Source organism: Numida meleagris, chromosome 6 (assembly GCF_002078875.1).
Source record: "Numida meleagris isolate 19003 breed g44 Domestic line chromosome 6, NumMel1.0, whole genome shotgun sequence".
Classification (NCBI taxonomy): Eukaryota; Metazoa; Chordata; class Aves; order Galliformes; family Numididae; genus Numida; species Numida meleagris.
In genome coordinates, this window is record NC_034414.1 from 1,067,826 (window position 1) to 1,086,071 (window position 18,246).

The window sequence follows — 18,246 nt, forward strand, 5'->3', positions numbered from 1 at the left end:
CAGACTTGTGCTCCAGGCCCCTCACAGTTCCGTTGCCCTTCTATGATCACGCTCCAGGGCCTCAAAGTCTTTCTTGTAGCGAGGGGCCCAAAACTAGATACAGAACTCAAGGCGTGGCCTCACCAGAGCTGAATACAGAGGGACGATCACTTCCCTTGTCCTACTGGCAACACTATTTCTGATACGAGCCAGGATTCAATTGGCCTTCTCGGCCACCTGGGCACACTGCTGGCTCATGCTCAGCTGAGCATAGACCACTCCCAGGTCCATTTCCTCTGCACAGTCTTCCAGCCATTTTGCCTCAAGCCTGTAGCGTTGGCTGGGGTCATTACAGCCAAAGAGCAGGACCCGGCACTTGGTCTTGTTGAACTTTGTCCCACTGGCCTCAGCCCCAGCGATCCAGCCCATCCGGATCACACTGTAGGGCCTTCCTAAACCCCCCAGGCAGATCGACACTTCCTGCCAGCTTGGTGTAATCTGCAAACTTACTGAGAGTGCGCTCAATGCCCTCATCCAGGTCATCGGTAAAGATACAGAACGGGACAGGCCCCAGTACTGACCCTGGGGGAATACCACTTGTGACCGCTCACCAGCTGGACCGCTTATAAAATGGTATAAAACTAGTCGAGAGTTATTTACTCTTCTGTGCTTCACAGGTGAGAAAACAATAAATGACTGAGGATTACTGAGAAATAAGTATATTAAAGAAATGAACAGAAAGTTAGGTTTTAAGGATAGCAGGTAACAGGGAAAGTAGGCTTTGCATATGTACAAAAAAGTCATTTGTTTCAAACTGTGTTCTTACACAAAGAGTTAAGGAGAAAAGAAATTTTCTCTTCCTTTTTTCTACTACATCGAATAGATATTTTTGCTTCTCTATTTTATTTCCACAAAACGCTTGGGTCCAGGTAGTATTAGAAATGGAATATAATGGTCTTGAAATTTATATTAAAGTTTTACTTGTATACAATAGCGTTCCAGACAACAACATTAAAGCACGTTTTAGCAGACATGCACAAATTCTTACTTCTGCAAAAGGGAACGAAAGATAGTAATTGTACATCACAAATTTAGAAATAAGCAGCTGGCTGACAAATCTTTCCTCTGCCGATCCTTTTCTTGTTAGCTTTTTTTGTAAATCTCCCAAGAGTTTCTTTAGCTCGACCATGTGATATTTCACTAGAGCTATTTTCTGCTCTTGCAGCAAAGCCTAGTATTTCATAGTAAACAAATAGTGTTAACACTTGTGTTGCTTAATGTTTTGTCAGTTTGCTCAGCAAGTGTGAAGAAAATGCAAACACTTCCAAGCCTTTTTTCATGCTGTCAGACTTCACTAAGTCGAGGAGAGCTCCCAAATGGATGCTCTCGTATGCTGCATTTAGACCACTGGCTGAAAAAATTAAAAAGCTGAAACTCACGTGGCTCTTAACACAGGCAATACCCGGTTGGAAAAAACCCTTTTATTCCACCTGGAGCAAGCGTATGGTTTTCTTCACAAGAAGCTCATACAGCACAGACACGTTTCCTAGTCACAGTAGGCTTACTCGCTAGAACGGCTTGACTTCCTTGCGTTTCTGTGAATGGCTTCTGATATATTCCTACGCATTATTTCCTACACGCACGCTTTATTTTATATGCTTATATCAAAATCCACACGCTATCTTCCCAAGTAGATATTATTTGCAAAGCCTCATTTTTTCACTAATGTTTATATGATTGCATCAAACAGTCAAACAGTCTTTTTTGGGAGATGGGGTAGCAAGCTATATCAGAATTAAATGTGTTACAAAATATAGGTTTGGTTTTCTTTTCCCGTTTGTGTCTGTTCACGTTATTCTTAAAGCAAGAAAGAGGTAGCTGTGTCAGCCAAACTGTTAGTAAGACAATCATTCTCTGACTGCGATAACTTACATTAACTTTAAGAAATGTGAGTAACCTTAGGAAAAGTCGATATGCAGAATTCTTAATATGCAGACTGACTCAGTTCTAGGTACCTATGTAAAGTACTCACATAATTCTCATGCTTACTTTCCTTTCGACTTCAAAAGGTGTTTTAAACCTTGAAGACATAAAGGCTAAATGTGTTTAACGGGTATCTAATGCCTTTTGATGTGGTCTGTGTTAATTACACTGGCCTCTAGCTGCTAATCCAGAAGGTAACAGGTAATATAGATCACATCTGTAAGTCCCACGCAGCTGTCTTCAGATATTCCACTGTATCTCAAGTAGCGGGAGATATTTGTTTTTAAGCAACTGAACTAAGCCTGTAAAAACAATATGATACAGCTCTTACATTCTAACTAATCTAAAGCAGTGAAGAATATGGGAGATACCGTGTTGCTTAGGTCTGAAGAAGTGCTCTTCCTTGGGGATACGCACTGTGAACAGCCGTGTGGTTTGGGTGCTTTGGGGTTTTCGGTTGGTCGGTTAATTTCCTAAAACCTTAGCTAAAAGTCAGCAGTATCCTTCAAAATGTTACAGTAACATTCAACACAGTATAATTGGGACAACAGCTGACTGCTTTAGCATGGTAGTATCAGAAGAAAGAGATGAGGTTCGTTCTTTTTTAACTAGATACTGATTTACTTATAAATCCTTGAAATTTTAAAAAGCCAGAAGGCATTTAAGCGGTCTGTCTTCCATTAACATGGTTTAAATTTCAGTTTAAGAAATGAATCCACAATGCATCCCAACCATTTTAATATTTTATCCTTTAACACGCACAAGTACGCAGGGAAGCGAGCAACAGAGTGCTGGAGGCTTCCCCACACAATGCTTTGTTACTGGGCTGTCAGCGGGAGGAGAGTGTGGAGAGGAAAATGGGCCGTGGTTGATATCGGTTAGCAACTCAATAGCATTCTCACTGTACCAAGCAGGTGAAAGACATGAAAAAAGGGAGGAGAAAAAGAAAGTTAAGCCACTTAACCTGAGGATGCAACAGAGACACGACTAGAAAGTTAAGGAAGGACCTTCTCTTACAAACCATCTAATCCCAGATTTATTACTAGCATTACTATATTACATGTCTGCACAGATTATTTTAACAACAACAACAAAAAATTAAATGCCTCCTTTGTTGTTTTGAATTGTGGAGCAACGCATACTATAATCACATGGGCCCATTAATCTAAAAACCAGAAGTGAAGATCGTCTGGAATTTTAACTCACAAGACTACGACAGCCAAGAATCCCTTCCTGACAAACAAGAACAGGCCCAGCGGAAACGCTCCTTCTATCTCATGTTTGACATTTGTTGAATGTAACTAACCTCTTTGAGCACCTCTCATCCTAGAAACTTCACTTTTCAAACATTTCTACCATCTCCGGGAATGTTTTATATGTGACTGTGCTTTATACATCAATTTATTTCTGGTTAAAGAGGTATATTATTTGCCTTAGGAGAAATTAATTTCAAACTAAAGGCAACATACAAGTTCCCTACAGGACAAGAAAAGAAATGGAAAAAACATATCTGAGAAAAGTAACAAACCCACGTTATGTAAAACACTGAACAAAAACGAACAGTTGCCGCATGCTCTTAAACAAACAAAACTCCCCTAATCATTAATTCAGATTAGAATTCTTAATTTCCTCACACGTAGCACTTATTTAAAGACACGCTACATTTTATTTCTTGAAATACGTAAAAAAGTTTCTCCCAACAACATCCTTGACGTAATGATGGCCATCTCAGAAGTACAGAAAATACAGAAAATAAGGAAGGACAAAAAAAAAAAAAAAAACAAAACAAGGCACCAAAACGCATAGGTGAGGTAAGCACTAATTCAGTACGCACATTGAAGACTTGTGCCAAGTTCTCCATCTTTACTGAGATATCAAAACGTCATTGTGACTTAATAACAGATTTTTTTTTCCCCAAGGAAATAATTCCTAAGCCAAGAACCAACTGCTCTACCTGCAACTCACATGAAACCCTTCAAGCACATACTAGAATAAGTGGGGACTTAGCGGGGAGAGCTTGTAACTCCTGAAGATTCAGTACGCAGAGAGCATTCAGCAGCTTCTGATGCCACCCAAAGTTTTCAAACACCTATTTAAGCTTACTAAGAGTTAGAAAAAAATTGCGGGGGGAAGGAAGGATGGAAGTACACGCACAGCTCTTGTAATTAAAACACACCTTTTCCCATTTATAATCGATTGCTACAGCAGGAGTTGTCAGGTTGTCTTTGGTATGTAGAATTATTTTTTCTTAATATAAAGACTGAAAGTTTTCCAGGAGAAACAACACAAAAAAATTAATGCACAAGCAAATCTAATTTCTAGCTTCCTGCTGGACTTCTGGTTTGTATGGTTTTATTCCATTTCAAAATGATTTTTCAACAGAGTTGGACATCCCTTTACATAACACTGTCAGTTTGAACCAGATTTATTTGTCCAATGAAGTATGTTTTATCAGAACATTCATTACCCTTTTTGAGCACAGTGGAGTCAAGGATCAGAAAGCAATTTTCCTTCTTTCCTGTTCTCAAAAGTATGATTTTTTTTTTTTATTTTAGTGAGGTTAAGCAGCACTTTTTCAGATTCCTTGTACTCGATGTGCCATCTGTCGATGAGTCAAGCCTGTTATGCTGGAACTCGGAATACAATAATGGTCACTCACTCCAAAAACTTTTGAAAGTTCCTATAGGGTAATTGGAAATATGCTCTCCCTCTGCTTATAGATGTCGTGGCCGCAGTCATTGATACGAGGTGCTGACTTTGTACATTGACTCTTCAAATATTCATAGTTCTATCATGATTGCGCTGCATAACTGTTTATTTATTTGGTTGGTTCATTTTTTCCCCCCTAAAGACTGAAGTTACTACATTAACACTAACAGAATGGAATTCCTTTACATTTTAGTAACATCTGCTCTACGCTGCACTAGATAATATATCTATATATTTACTGCAAAAGAAATTAAAGCGTAACCTTGGTGCCAAAAATTTAAGCATGTACAGGACATTACTGTTTTTGACATACCGCAGATGGAGGGCTTTAAAAAGGGCAGTTCAGCCTTTGCAGCCACGTGTAACAGATGCATGTCCAACCTCTAGATAAAAACAATTCTATGAAGTAAATGTTTAGTCTGCCCTTCTGCTTTTCACTGAATATTACTTCCAGCAGCTGCTTTCTGGTTCATGTAGAACTACTGCTGATAATTGAGGGAAGTGCTTTGTCATTAGCATCTAAATCTGGACTCACGTTTTTTATTACAGCTCAACTTACCTCCTTTCTCAATACAAGTGAGTTCATTACGGAAAAAAAAAGGATCATATTCACATAGCAGGAATATGACACCTTGTAGCAATTGCAACCTTTAGCCGTGGTTTTTGTCCTCTCTAAGAGCTCTTACATCTTTTCCTATTTCACTTAAAGCACAGAAAAACTGGAAGACTTAAGGAAAATGCTCGAGCGTGGGGATGCGTTATGAAACTTTGGACGTGGAAGGGGACAGAAGATTTGCCAGTCTCTCAAGGTACTGATTTCATTGTTACAGTTTCATTTCAAAGTTTCAGAATAAACGTACAACCTTAACGCTACAAGTATTCCACAGTAAGTAGGTAAACACCTCTCCAACTTGTGTGGAGGAGAACAGTCAGTATGAAAGAGATGGTCCTGTCCTCATTTACTTTCACAGCTACTATAAGAGCCAAACAATAATCCAGTTGCAAACATTCATTTCCTAAAAGCTTCCTTCTGAAGCGTTCGGGTTAGTATATTTTCTCTGCTACACCGAAGGTGAGAATGCAGGTATATCACCATTTCAGCACAGGTCGGAAGAATCCTTTTAACTTCAGTCTGTGACCGTTCCCATTTCCCGTGCTTTAGTTCACACCATGGTGTGGTCTCACCAGTCACGAACTGGATTCGGTCCATATGAAACTCAATGGGAAGACGCGCTGCAGGAGCTCACACCACACTCCAGCTGCAAAGGGGCAGGCAACAGCCAATGGGCTAGGCCGAACTAGAACTGCTACCGCACCGGCATCACGGGACTGTCAGGTCCCTGGCACCAGCTGCTCTGTTCTACAGATCCACTCCTATTTATCTAGAAGCTAACGCAGACGTAGCTCCACTGCCTGCCAACCGCATGCTAAGCGCCACGACTAGTATTTCTTGCATATGCTCATTCTTTCTTTTTGTCTGTCTCACAAAATCAGACAGAGCGGTCACTGCCATACAGCACAAGGCAGTCTCAACCTTCAGTGCCTGAGCAACCTGTCTCCATGATCTTCATAGCCTTTACGAGCCCAAAGATTTGGGAAATAAAACAATCAACTAAGCCCAACTAAATCACATTGCAAGGAACAAAGCTAAAACAAAACTTGCTGGATTCGCAATTCAGAAACATAAAATTGCGCTTATAATAATGGCTTCTAGAAAAATAAATCTTCTCTCAACTGACAATTTTTGCTCTCATTTTTCTTCCAATAAATAATACAGAGTTACTATAGATGCTTGTTCAGATAGAGAACAATGAAGGAAAATTAAGAGGTATTGAACAAGAAAATGTCGCTTTAGATATGCAGCAGGATGTTTAGATCCTTGCCAAGAGCTTATCTGAACTACCAGATCCTCCTTGACTCTGGAAAATCGTGCAATACGTTTTTAAGCAGGTAAAATATCAGTCACTTCAGCTGCCAAGAATATCCCATCAGCAAAGAGAGAACCGGGAGGAAAGCTGTTCCATCATCAAAGGACCTTCACGTACCAATGCACAGAGCATGGGGAAGCCTCCGTGCGGTCACAGGGCCACGATCTCATTGTGATCACCGAGACGTGGTGGGAAAGCTCACGACTGGAATGTTGTCAAGGCTATGGCCTTTTTGCAATGACAGACCAGCAAGATGAGGCAGCGGAGTTCTCTTTCTCTGAGAAAGAAAGCAACTGGAATGTAGTGAGTTCTGCCTGGGGATGAACGACAAATGAGCAGAGACCTTATAGATGAGAATTAGAGGACAATCTAATACAGGTGACACCGCTGTGGGTGTTGACTACATCCTGCCTGATCAGGAGGAAGAAGTTGATGAGACCTGCTGGAAAGGATCCCTGAGGAGAAGGATCTACGTGTCCTGGCGGACAACGGGCTGCCCGTGAGCCAGCAGCATGCCCTTGTGGCCAAGAAGGCTGACGGGATCCCGGGGTGCATTAAAACAAGCGTGGCCAGCAGGTCGACAGTGGTGATTCCCCCCCCTCCCCACTCTGCCCTAATGAGGCTACATCTGGAATGCTGTGTCCAGTTCTGGGCTCCCCAGTTCAAGAAAGACAGGGAACTTCTAGAGTGTCCAGTGGAGAGCCACAAAGATTATAAGGGGCCTGGAGCACCTCCCTTGTGAGGACAGGCTGAGAGAGCTGGGGCTGTTCAGGCTGGAGAGGAAAACACTGAGAGGGTATCTTATAAACATCTAAAGGCTGGGAGTCAAGAGGATGGGGCCAAGCTCTTTAGAGTGGTGCTCAGTGACAGGACAAGAGGCAGCGGGCACAAATTGAAATGTGGGAAGTTCCATCCATAGGTGAGAAAGACCATCTTCACCGTGAGGGTGAGCGCTGAAACAGGCTGCCCCGAGAGACTGTCAAGTCTCTTCCTATGGAGATATTCTCATCTCCAGAAGTCCCTTCCAACCCTGACAACTCTGTGACCGAGGAAGGGCTGATGCTACAACGCAGGTGACAGTTCATGGTGCTGCATGTTGATTTATTTAACTTCTCCTTCTATCAGATTTCATTACATATCACTCATGTTTCTGAATATAGCTAGCTTCTGTTCTTCCTTTCAAGCCAGACTTATGTACACGGTCAAAAGTATTCTGAAAATGAAAGTTTTATGCACGCTTGTGAAAATGGACAGTTATGCATACAAAATATTTAAGTGCACATACACACGGATAACTTTCACATGTATGCATCCCTAAGCATCCCTAAGTGTTTGCAAGAGCAATCATAACATTTGGACATAAATTATTATCTGGACAATCACACAAATTCTATTTGTATTTTAAGTGTGTATATTTTTTCTACATCCTGTGCAATATTTGATCAACTGATTAAGAAACATGAAGATTAAAATTCAAGAGTTTCTGGATGCATGCCTGTTATGCTTAATTAGTGATTGCTGAGGAAAAAAAAAGATCTGAGAAACATCTTGGTGAATAATGGCGAAGATCTACACTGCAATAAAAATAGTCTGCACAATGTTTTAATTTGAGTCATAATGGCTGGTAAGCAAACAGGTAAAGCAAAACACAGCATTATGCTTCCTGTCAGGGTTTAGCTTTAGATTTTTATTTATCACAATAAATTTAAAGAAAAGAATTAGTGTCATAGTAGGAGGGAGTTGTATTTTAGGTCTTCTCCTTTTGTCTAGTTTTTTGCTTTTACAGCTATGCTGTAATCGCTTTGGTGCGTATTTAATATTTAAACAAGTATACCATATATTAAAGCAAACAAGCAAAAAAACCTAACAGCAGCAGAGGATGAAAATGCAGCACTTTTGATATAAAGATTTCAGGTACCTTGCTTTCACGACCTGCATTGTAACCGAGTAACTGTGAATCATCACGCTGTAAGATGCTGGAATTGTTCAAAGGGTTAAGAATGGCAAATCACACTTTGTTGCTATGTGCAGCAGGGATAAAAATCTCCTGGAACCCCCTTTAATAGGTGAAAGGTGGTCTGAGCCAAAACGCACATACTGACGTCCAACCTTTCCCCAGAGAATCAATGATGTTTTTGTGTGATCAGTGTAATATTCCACAGCTAAATTTAGGGACTCCGCGTCCTATGAAAATGGCACCTCTCTCTGACTAATTAACAATAAAAAACTGTGGTTATCTACAGGTTTAATTAATCAAAGCCTTGGAGATTAAATAACTTAAATCTTTTTTAGTAAGGACAAAAAAAAGTATAAGAAAAAAATGCATTTGTAATGCTGTTTATTCAGAAGGGATTCTGTAATTTTCCCTAGTCAGCTTGCAAGATTACACCAGCTTTGCTGTTAACTCCCCTAACCCGAGCAACATGCAGCATGAGACAGACCGCTAATAAACCTGTTTTACTGTGTCTATGTAGTATTTGGCTAGATCATAAACTATGCCTACGTAACGTCTCCTCTTTCTTTTGCAATATTAAAGCCTGCTTTCAGTAATGCAGAAAGCATAAGATTCGGGGTTTTATTCTGATGTTTTAGTAGAAAGACATCTGTTTTTAACTTTCCAGCTTTAGCCACAGCAACGGAAACTGTTTCATGCATATTTTACAATGCAAACCTATCTTTACACACAGGTCCACTCTCTTTTCGGTACTGGCCCTGCACCTGCGTGTTTTTAAGTCACTGGGTGACCTGTGTTGCTTTCATCAAAGTCAAAGAGTTTTCCTGGTGTCAGCGGGGCTGGATTGCACTTTTAATAATTCATTTGGCACGCAAGCTGGAGTAGCTGCAGCAATAAAGTGGGTGGGCATCGTGCAAAGGACAAAACAGGAGAGAGACACTCTCACCACAGAAGCTCTTCCAGGGACCAGACACCTTTGTAAGCCCTGTTTTCTCCTAGCACTCTGCAATTTTTGGTTGTATGCTATTACCCCCATTCACATAACAGAAATAATTTAAATTAAGATTTAAAGGAAGAAACAGTCCTGAAACTCAGGGAATAAGAGTTTGATTCTGAGCTCTGGCATCAGCTTTCTCTAAATGCATATGCAAACCCCATATAGCTCAATTTAGAAACATTAATGAGAGAAACTAGTAGATGAGATTGTTGAGAGTCTTCAATTTCATGTTACGTGGAGGAAAGCCCCCTGGCAGTCAGCTATTTAAAATACAGTTTGTGCTCTCTTTTTTTTCCTTCCACTCTTAACCTCATATCTCCCATTCGTAAAATGAAAAATGAAGATGCAATAAGAACACAAATTCTTTTATATCATGTATTGTTCTCAGTAGCGTGAACATTTAATGCATCTCTGTAGGATTCACCTTATCAAGTTGAAGTTCATTAGAGATAAACTCCATATGACATAGACATCATTTTGCAATAGGTTTTATATAAAGCTTATACTCGAGTGCATTTTTGCAGTTAGTGTACTTGCTGCACTAGCAAATAAAAACCTTTTTCAAAAACCTAACAACTTACACGCAGGAAAAAAATGGTGCTTCAGATAAACATCTGTAGAAAAGTTCCATTTGTATGATTGCAGGGCACCCTTGTGGTTCAGGCAGACATCGTGTCCAGAGGCAGACTACATCATGGCATAATCATTACAAATATGTCAGCAAAAGTTGCGTTCAGAGTCTTTGCTATTGGTGATTTAGCAACACAGACAACTCAGCTAGAACGTCTCATACCCGAAACTTGCTGTCCCAAATAAAAGAAGAATTTTTAACAGTGAGTAAAACAGACTGCGTTTACTAAGCACAAAAGCTCTCCAGTGATATTTCGTTAGTTCTAGTGCTACCAATACATCCCGGTTCAACTGCAATTGTAGGCCAAATATCGATGTCATCAGCCTACAGCATAATAGATGAACGCAAACTTCTCCATCTATCATGAGCGCTCCTTAATCACCATTTTTTGTATTACTGATGCAGAGATTTTTTTTTCAATGTTCATATGGTCAAAAAAATTGGATCTAGTGTTCTTATTAGGTAAGCATTAAGAAAAAAATAAACAGAAAACAAGTAACAGCCCCATTTTTCTGATAGAAGTAGACACACAAACCAATCAGATCTCTTCTTACACCATTCAGCTTTGCCCTTCCAAGAGGAGGCAAGAGGCATCGCCGTTGGGATGACTGCAATTCTGTCCAATTGCTGCTGAAAAGCGGGAGGGCTTGTTTTCACCAGCTTTCCCTATAGTCTCCCTTCACAGATTCCAGACGCCAACATTTCTTTAGAAATAAAGCTTCAGGGCCAGGCATCCAACCACGTGGATGCCTGGTGGAAAAACAGCCTTTCACATAACTCCTTCATACAGTTAAATAAATTTAAAAAAAAATCTTTTTTTTTCATGGAGAAAGAACATTCACTGAACTCTGATCAGCCTTCCTCTCAATTAAATGTTTTCTGCTCAACATTAAAATAAACTGTGGCAATGGAAAAGCATGAATGCCTCACTTCTTAAGGGAGAGTAAACACTTGCGAATGCCCCTACTTCAGTGAATTACTGAGCATTATGAACTCTTGACTGTCACAGAGTAACATAATGAAACCATCTGTCAATTGAGATGTATTTATAAAAAAACCAAACCACAAACCTGTCAATTACGTACACACAGATTAGGATATAGTTGGATTTCCAGCAATGCTCTGGCATGTCTAATCGGGAATGCCAGCCACTGCAATTTTACCTGCTGGAGAAACCTATACAACCAATGACTTATATAAAAATAAAAAACACTTGAAAAACATGCTTAAAAATCTTGCCAGGACCATCACCCCAAGTCACAAGCTAAGGAAATTATCCACTTCTCTAACAGAGTTAATAAGGTAGAAAGAATGAAGGGCAGATGGAAAACTCATTTGGGAGATCTTCAGACATTTGAGAGCAAATTCAGCTATATTCCAACAACCCAAGAAGGATGCACGCGGTAGACCTAACAGATCCTGGACAGCTAAAACTGGAAGACAGCACATTTGCTGAAAGTTTCTAGCTGGCAGGATTTGTAGCTGAAGTCTGTCTGCTCTCATCTGTGATTCTCACTGTATGCAGTGACAAAGACTGAAACAATGGAGGCACAATTAAGCAAACTACAAATCTTGTGTGCAATTTTTTCAGGTGTTCACTCGTGTAATGACCCTGAAACCCCACGTTCCAGCCGATTATTTCCAATAGCGCTCCATTTCAAATCAGTGACACAGAGACAGAAAAAGTTTACTCAAACTATCCAGAACCTATCTTTGGAACAAATTATTATGCCATACATTCAACGCTTTAAGAAGAAAACAGAGCATACAGATCTATCTATATATGCTTAACATGTCTGAAAAACTGCCGCAGTAACAGGTGATGACACTGAAAGGAAAAAACAGTCGTAAGATATTTTTCAGGCAATTCTGTCATACTCCTGACAAAGAACAGGCGGCTTTCAGGGTATGCATAATACCTCAGTAGAGTAAGAGAGGCTGCCGTTCATTGGAATCTTGCTTGACTCGAAACAAAAAGGAAATACGTAGGTTGAAAATCGAAGAGACTACAGAAGAAGCGGTAAACTGAAGGACAGCAGGATTAGGTAACATCCAAGGTCACCCACTGTATCTTACAACACGGGCAGAAGACTCTCTTTGTCTTTCAATCGCTGAGCCACAGGCAGTACGTCAAAACCTTTTCACACAGTATGAAGAAGTATTTGTCACGTCCTTACTGATAAGCTTTGTTTCTTTCACAGTAGCATGCTCACTGCTCCGTCCTCCGTTTCAACGCTGCTAACAGGAAAAATCAGTCATGAAAACAGACCAGCTGCTGGAACAGAACTGCACTTCCACCCTTTCCATGGGTGATACAATCCACTCTTCCGTTTCTCACTTTCGTTTCTCTGAATGGATTTCCATTTAACAGATTCAGTGGAAAACTACATAATTCTTACAGAAACAATACTTTTAAACAGTCACAGACGTGTCACATTTGTTGTTCTCTCAAGACAAATTCTTTCCCAATTGTGAATTGTTTCTAGAAGATGGACTTCAGGCTTGCTTTTAGGATCTCTGAAAAAAAAAAAAAATAACCCTTCTGAGCATCAGGGATGTTTAGTCACACGGCTAGAAGTAGCCAGGAAAATTCCACGGAATGAACCGTTTCCTGACTCAGAGCTCAAATTAGTATGTCCTCGGAAGTGGTGTACAATGCATACAGAAATTAATCCTGGACCTGCAATTCTCAGGAATATCTGCTCGGTGTGATTTAGAGCAGTCACAGGCAACTAAGATTTGGGGCACCTCATAGCACCAACACAGCACTTCTGATGTTCCGGTAATCCCTTTTCCACCCCACCTCAACGATTCCTTCCCTAAAACAGACTACGATGGAGCTGCGGACAGTGCAGACTGGGGCCATCCTGATACGGCTCACCCTCAACAGAAAGAATTCTGCTGAACATCTGTGGCCTCAGGGGCAAAAGGAACTTCACCCTATACCTGTGTTGTTCTACTACAGGAAAAAACACTGTTACTGACCAAGTGTCATTTGTGCCTTGCAGTGTGCAAGTGCAATTCTTGCAGTGTGCAAGTGCAATTCCATGTAAACAATACCGCATTACTTGTTCTTGGTTTTCTTATCTGTTGATACTAACAAAACAGAGACTGACCAGCGTAACACAGATTTGCCCTCTAAGGGCATCTGTGATCCTCCAGTGAATAGAGGGAAATGCAAATAGGTAAAAAACCAACAAGAACAACAACAACACACAACAGACCATTTTGTGAGAGACTGCTTCTAAGTGTTCTATGAGTACTTTTGTCACTGGGGGCAACCAGAGTGTGAAGCCGGTAAAAAGATAAGCAAGCTCTTGAAGTCAGTTATTCCTCATTTGGCACAATTCTAAACAATTTTTGAGTTATGTTCTTATGCTGATCATCGATTAAGCCACAGGGATGTTTCCTCCTGTGCTTCTTTGCCCTTATTACTATCAACAATGTAGTACTTTTCCTAACCAGCTAGTTTCAGGCTGTATGGCCTATTAATAAATGCACTTTTACATTTGTATTTTTCATTGTTGTTTATCAGACAGCTTATTTTCTATCATGTTCTTATCTGTGAAACTCTCATTATCAGCAGTGAACTATGTGCATTTCTTAGTCTCCCTTGAATATTAGAACATAAGCAGAAAAAAATAGATCGTTCATCCAGCAGAATGATCAACTTTGCTATTTCTCCATGTCATTACTCATTAGTCACTTGGCCTTTTCAGTTAAAATGAGTACGTTCACTTAAATAAGGAAAAAGAATACAAAACAAAAAAAACAGGCTCACAGAATTATTAGGCAAACAGCATGCTACTGCTGCAATTAAGGGACTTTGGATGTTATGAGAAACCACTGATGTCTGTTTTCATTCACTTAACGTGCACAATGATTTTAGATAAAATTAATTTCTTTCCGTGTCTAATATTAAAAGCAAAGGAGGTCTCCAGCTCATAGGTGAATAAACTGTGGGTTATTATTTCAGCTACACTCAGTAAATACAACACATGTGCTTGGATTTCATGTTTTGTCGTAGTATGAGGAATAAATAACGAGCTAGCAGAAGTGTCATTGATAGTGGTACGCTGCAGAACACTGCACAACTACAAGCTAGCAGACTAGTAGCTACAAGCTTTATGGTCAGGTCATACAGTAAAATGATTAGCCTACTATTTAGCTGGAACTGAACCTTTCAGCAGGATCTTGAATCACAACATTTATATTTAGTCATTTCTTCCTATTGTTTCTTGCTTCTCTCAGCCGTGTTCTGAACCACGATAAGAAAGAAATCCTTCAAGTTTCTTCAGGCATCTTTTAATGTCTAAAAGATGTTGAAGCATTAAGTAACCACTGCTAGGATGGTTCAGGATAACTGCTTTTGTGCACATGATGTCAACAATTAGTACTGGTTCTGAAGCTTGGATTCACAACATTAAGAGCTATTAGCTCTGTTTGTTTTATTCTCTTCTGCTGGATATGCACAAGGGCTCTCTGTCCCCCAGCATAAGAAATCAGGCAGAGGAGGCAGGAAATCAGCATGGCTAAGCAAGGACCTGCTGGTCAAACTGAGAGAAAAGAAGAAAACATAGAGACAGCGGAAGCAGGGAAACATGGTCTGAGAAGAATACAGGGATGCCATCTGGGCACACAGAGAAGAGCAACGCTACCTCATGAGGCTGAATATGTACAAGTTAATCGAGCTGGATGATGTACACCACAAGGTCCTGAGGGAACTGGCCGTTGGGGTTGCCAAGCCATTCTCCATCATATTTGAAGTCATGGCTGCCAGGCAAAATCTCCAGTGACTGGAAAAAGGGAAACATCACTCCCATTTTTTAAGGAAGGGAGAAAGGAAGATGTGGGGAACTAGAGGCCAGTGAGTCTCATCTCTGTGCCTGGGAAGATCATCGAGAAGAACCTCTAGGAAGCTATGCTAATGCACATGGAAGATGACGAGAGGATTTGAGACAGCCAGCACAGCAGATCGTGAGCGACCAAGCCAGTGGCCTTCTATAATGGAGTTACTGCATCAGTGGACAAAGGAAGAGCAACTGATGTCATCTACCATAGTCCCGCACAACATCCTTATCTCTAAATTGGAGAGATCTAGATTTGAAGGATGGACTATTCAGTGGATAAAGAATTGGTTGGACGGTTGTAGCCACAGCATTGTTGTCAACAGTTCTGTGTTCAGGTGGAGACCAATCACAAGTGACCCCCAGGGGTCCATCTTGGGACCAGTGCTCTTTAACATCTTCATCAACGACACAGACAGTGGGATTGAGTGTACCCTCAGCAAGATGGCTCACGGCATCAACCCGAGCAGTGCAGCTGACGCCACAGATGAAAGGGATGCCATCCAGAGGAACCTGGACAGGCTTGAAAGGTGGGCAGGGAGAGGGAGGGGATTGTCATTCAGAGCCAGGTTAGATGGGGCCCTGAGTAACCTGACCTCATTCCTGCTCCAATGGTTGGCAACCCAGGCTGTGGCGGGGGGGTTGGAACTCGGTAGCTTTTAAGTTCCCTTCCAACTCAAGCCATTCTATTATTCTATTTGGAACTACTTAGATAATAAAAATGTTCATTTACCTACAAAGCCATCACTAATTACAGTAACGCAACTTTGGAATAAACTCATCTCCCTTTTATACTACTAACAATTCTGCTATTTTTCCTAGGATGTTAAGTGCATAGCAGGCATATACCAATGGTAAGGGCTAATAAATTGAGGAGATTAACGTATTCGTAGTGCATACTCACAGTCCGTAGAGAACAACGTGATGCCTGTCTTTCTCAGTGCCCCCTTCCCTTCCCGTTGCCCACCTCCTGATTCAAAATGTTCTTCTCTTCAAGTGCTGAGCTTTGTCATGTGATGTAAGGTATGCAAATTCCAGCCTACCAAGTAACAACAAGATCAAAAGCTAAGCTGATTTACTACGTCAACACATCCGGGCAGGTTTTCTGACACACATCTTGACCTACTAACTCACTGGGCCTACAAATGCCAGTGGTTATTCTAACAGGCACATTAGGAAAAAGTGTTCCAAAAAAACGAACAAACAAAAAACTTACGAGAGGATTACAGCCCTCTTCAATGCCATGTCAACTCAAATTAGACAATTTGATGTTGGACATGTAGGCTCTTCTCTCCCAGCCCTGCTGCCCAACACATTTTCCAAAAATGCTGTCGTGTGTACAGCCAAGAAGACATTCACATTGAATTCACTGAAGGCAGCAACAGAGGTTAAAAGATAAATATTATTAACACACGGTGCTACTCCTACACCAACAGCTGGTAAGCCCCTCGGAAAAGCATAAACAAACTAATTAGACACAAAAATCTCCAGCGTTATGATGTCCATCCGCACATTGTACCGTCATCTTTGATAAGCAAGGGAAAAAAGCAATCAACACGATTGCACTTGCAGGGAATGCAACCTGTGCACCTGTGACCTTTATCTAAGTAGCGAGGGTACCTTTATATATGGCCGTGTCGATTTACACAAGCATGCTTGGCTACCCTTTTAACTGGATACAAATTCCATCAATTTCTCTGTACAACCTTTCGAGAAAGACTTTTTCCTTTTCTGCTTTTATAGCAGTTGCAGCAGTCTAAAAATTCCCAAAGGAATGTGTGGGAGCTTGTGTTACCTGTGTAATAATACTCTGATTGTGAAGTTTTCAATACCTATAATGGAATACTGAAGACAAGTCATTGTACAAAGTGAGAGCACCTATTAAAATTTAATTACAGTATTTCTACAGCTGTTTCCAAAAACCTGCAATGCTGTGTATGTTTCCTGGCATGCACACAAGACTATTACCAGACTTTTAGCCAGAAGAGTACTTTTGTTTTTGCTTAACAGTGTAATGCATCAGAGCGGGAAGAAAAGGGTGAAAATGGGAAAGAAGAATTCTACAAAGATCTGAAAGATGACTACTGTAAGACAGCCAGCTTTGTCAGCATCCATGCATACGGCTGTATGAACCTGTGTTTACTTTTGTCGGTTACTTAATTTAGGTCAGCGCAGATGGGGTTAAAATTCATTCACCTCAGTTTCCTCCTTTTCCACTTCAACAATCATATCTCAACACAGGTATGACCCAAAGTTGAGACTTTAATTAGGTTTCCTTGTACATAAGGCTTTTCAACCAATGATTCTATTCCTCCTCAAATAATGTATTTATTTGCTTTTCAACTCAAAGGCACACGCAGAAATTGCACAAGTTTACCTGCAGAAGACTTGGCTTTGAAAAGAAGACACAGTCCCAAGTCAGCCGGGAAGTACGGCTGCCGTCTTCACTAAAAGTAGAACCAGAACCGAAATGCGGCAGATTAGTTCCTGTCCTGCTAGGCAGTGATGAAGCTCGATAATAACTGCCCTACTAGCTGTGGCTTTAGTATAAGACATATGTCCTCCAATACAGACTCTAAAGACATAGAAGAGGTATGAACATCTAGAGGTACATATATGAAGAACGGTTTTCCAAATTTTGTACAAGTGAATAAGAATCTAAAGCAAACAAGAAATAGATTTGGAGAGAATTTATTATCGGTGAAATAATCAAGATTTTCTCCCAGCCACAGGTTCTCCTAAATTCAGACATCTGCAAGGTTATCCTCATTTATTTTCTTCTTGCTCGTTCAAGAACTATCTTGTGTTTACGCATCACTAAGAGCAAGCAACTTAGTAATGACCTGCAAATTTTCCATTCGCTATAGGACTGAGACATTTTGTCACAGGGCCAAGAACTACTTCGAGTGTTTTGCAGCCACTTGTTGCTCAATGACTTTGAAACAAATGGAGGATTTTAAATTGCGCTACTCTTCACGCAGACGCGATTTTGAAATACCACTGAAAGTATTGGCAGATTATGGAAAATTATACCACAGACAGAGGCTCTTTCCTGTGTACATCACTGCTGATTATACAAAAGTGGAGGAAAAAGGGGTACACTGTACTAGCTTGAACAGTCTGCCCCCCATCAATGGCACGAATCAGCATAAATCCCCCTCCAGTAGAGGAATAGCACTGACTCGTAGCAAATATCGGAATGCTCCACTCCTGAGGCA

At 40.7% G+C, this 18,246-nt stretch overlaps 2 long non-coding RNA genes across 6 annotated transcripts in view; one reads left to right on the forward strand and one right to left on the reverse strand.

Moving 5' to 3' along the window:
* LOC110400882 overlaps positions 1–18,246 on the forward strand; it is a 233,778-nt gene that overhangs the window by 194,309 nt on the left and 21,223 nt on the right. For all 4 annotated transcript variants that reach the window (XR_002440121.1, XR_002440122.1, XR_002440119.1 and 1 more), the window contains one exon: positions 5,381–5,480. This is a non-coding gene — a long non-coding RNA (uncharacterized LOC110400882). The remainder of the gene's footprint in view (positions 1–5,380; positions 5,481–18,246) is intronic.
* The window catches only part of LOC110400885, a 36,063-nt gene continuing 27,700 nt past the window's right edge, over positions 9,884–18,246 (reverse strand). For both annotated transcript variants that reach the window (XR_002440133.1, XR_002440132.1), the window contains exons 3-4: positions 15,933–16,067; positions 9,884–12,698 (exon numbers count right to left, since the gene is read on the reverse strand). This is a non-coding gene — a long non-coding RNA (uncharacterized LOC110400885). The remainder of the gene's footprint in view (positions 12,699–15,932; positions 16,068–18,246) is intronic.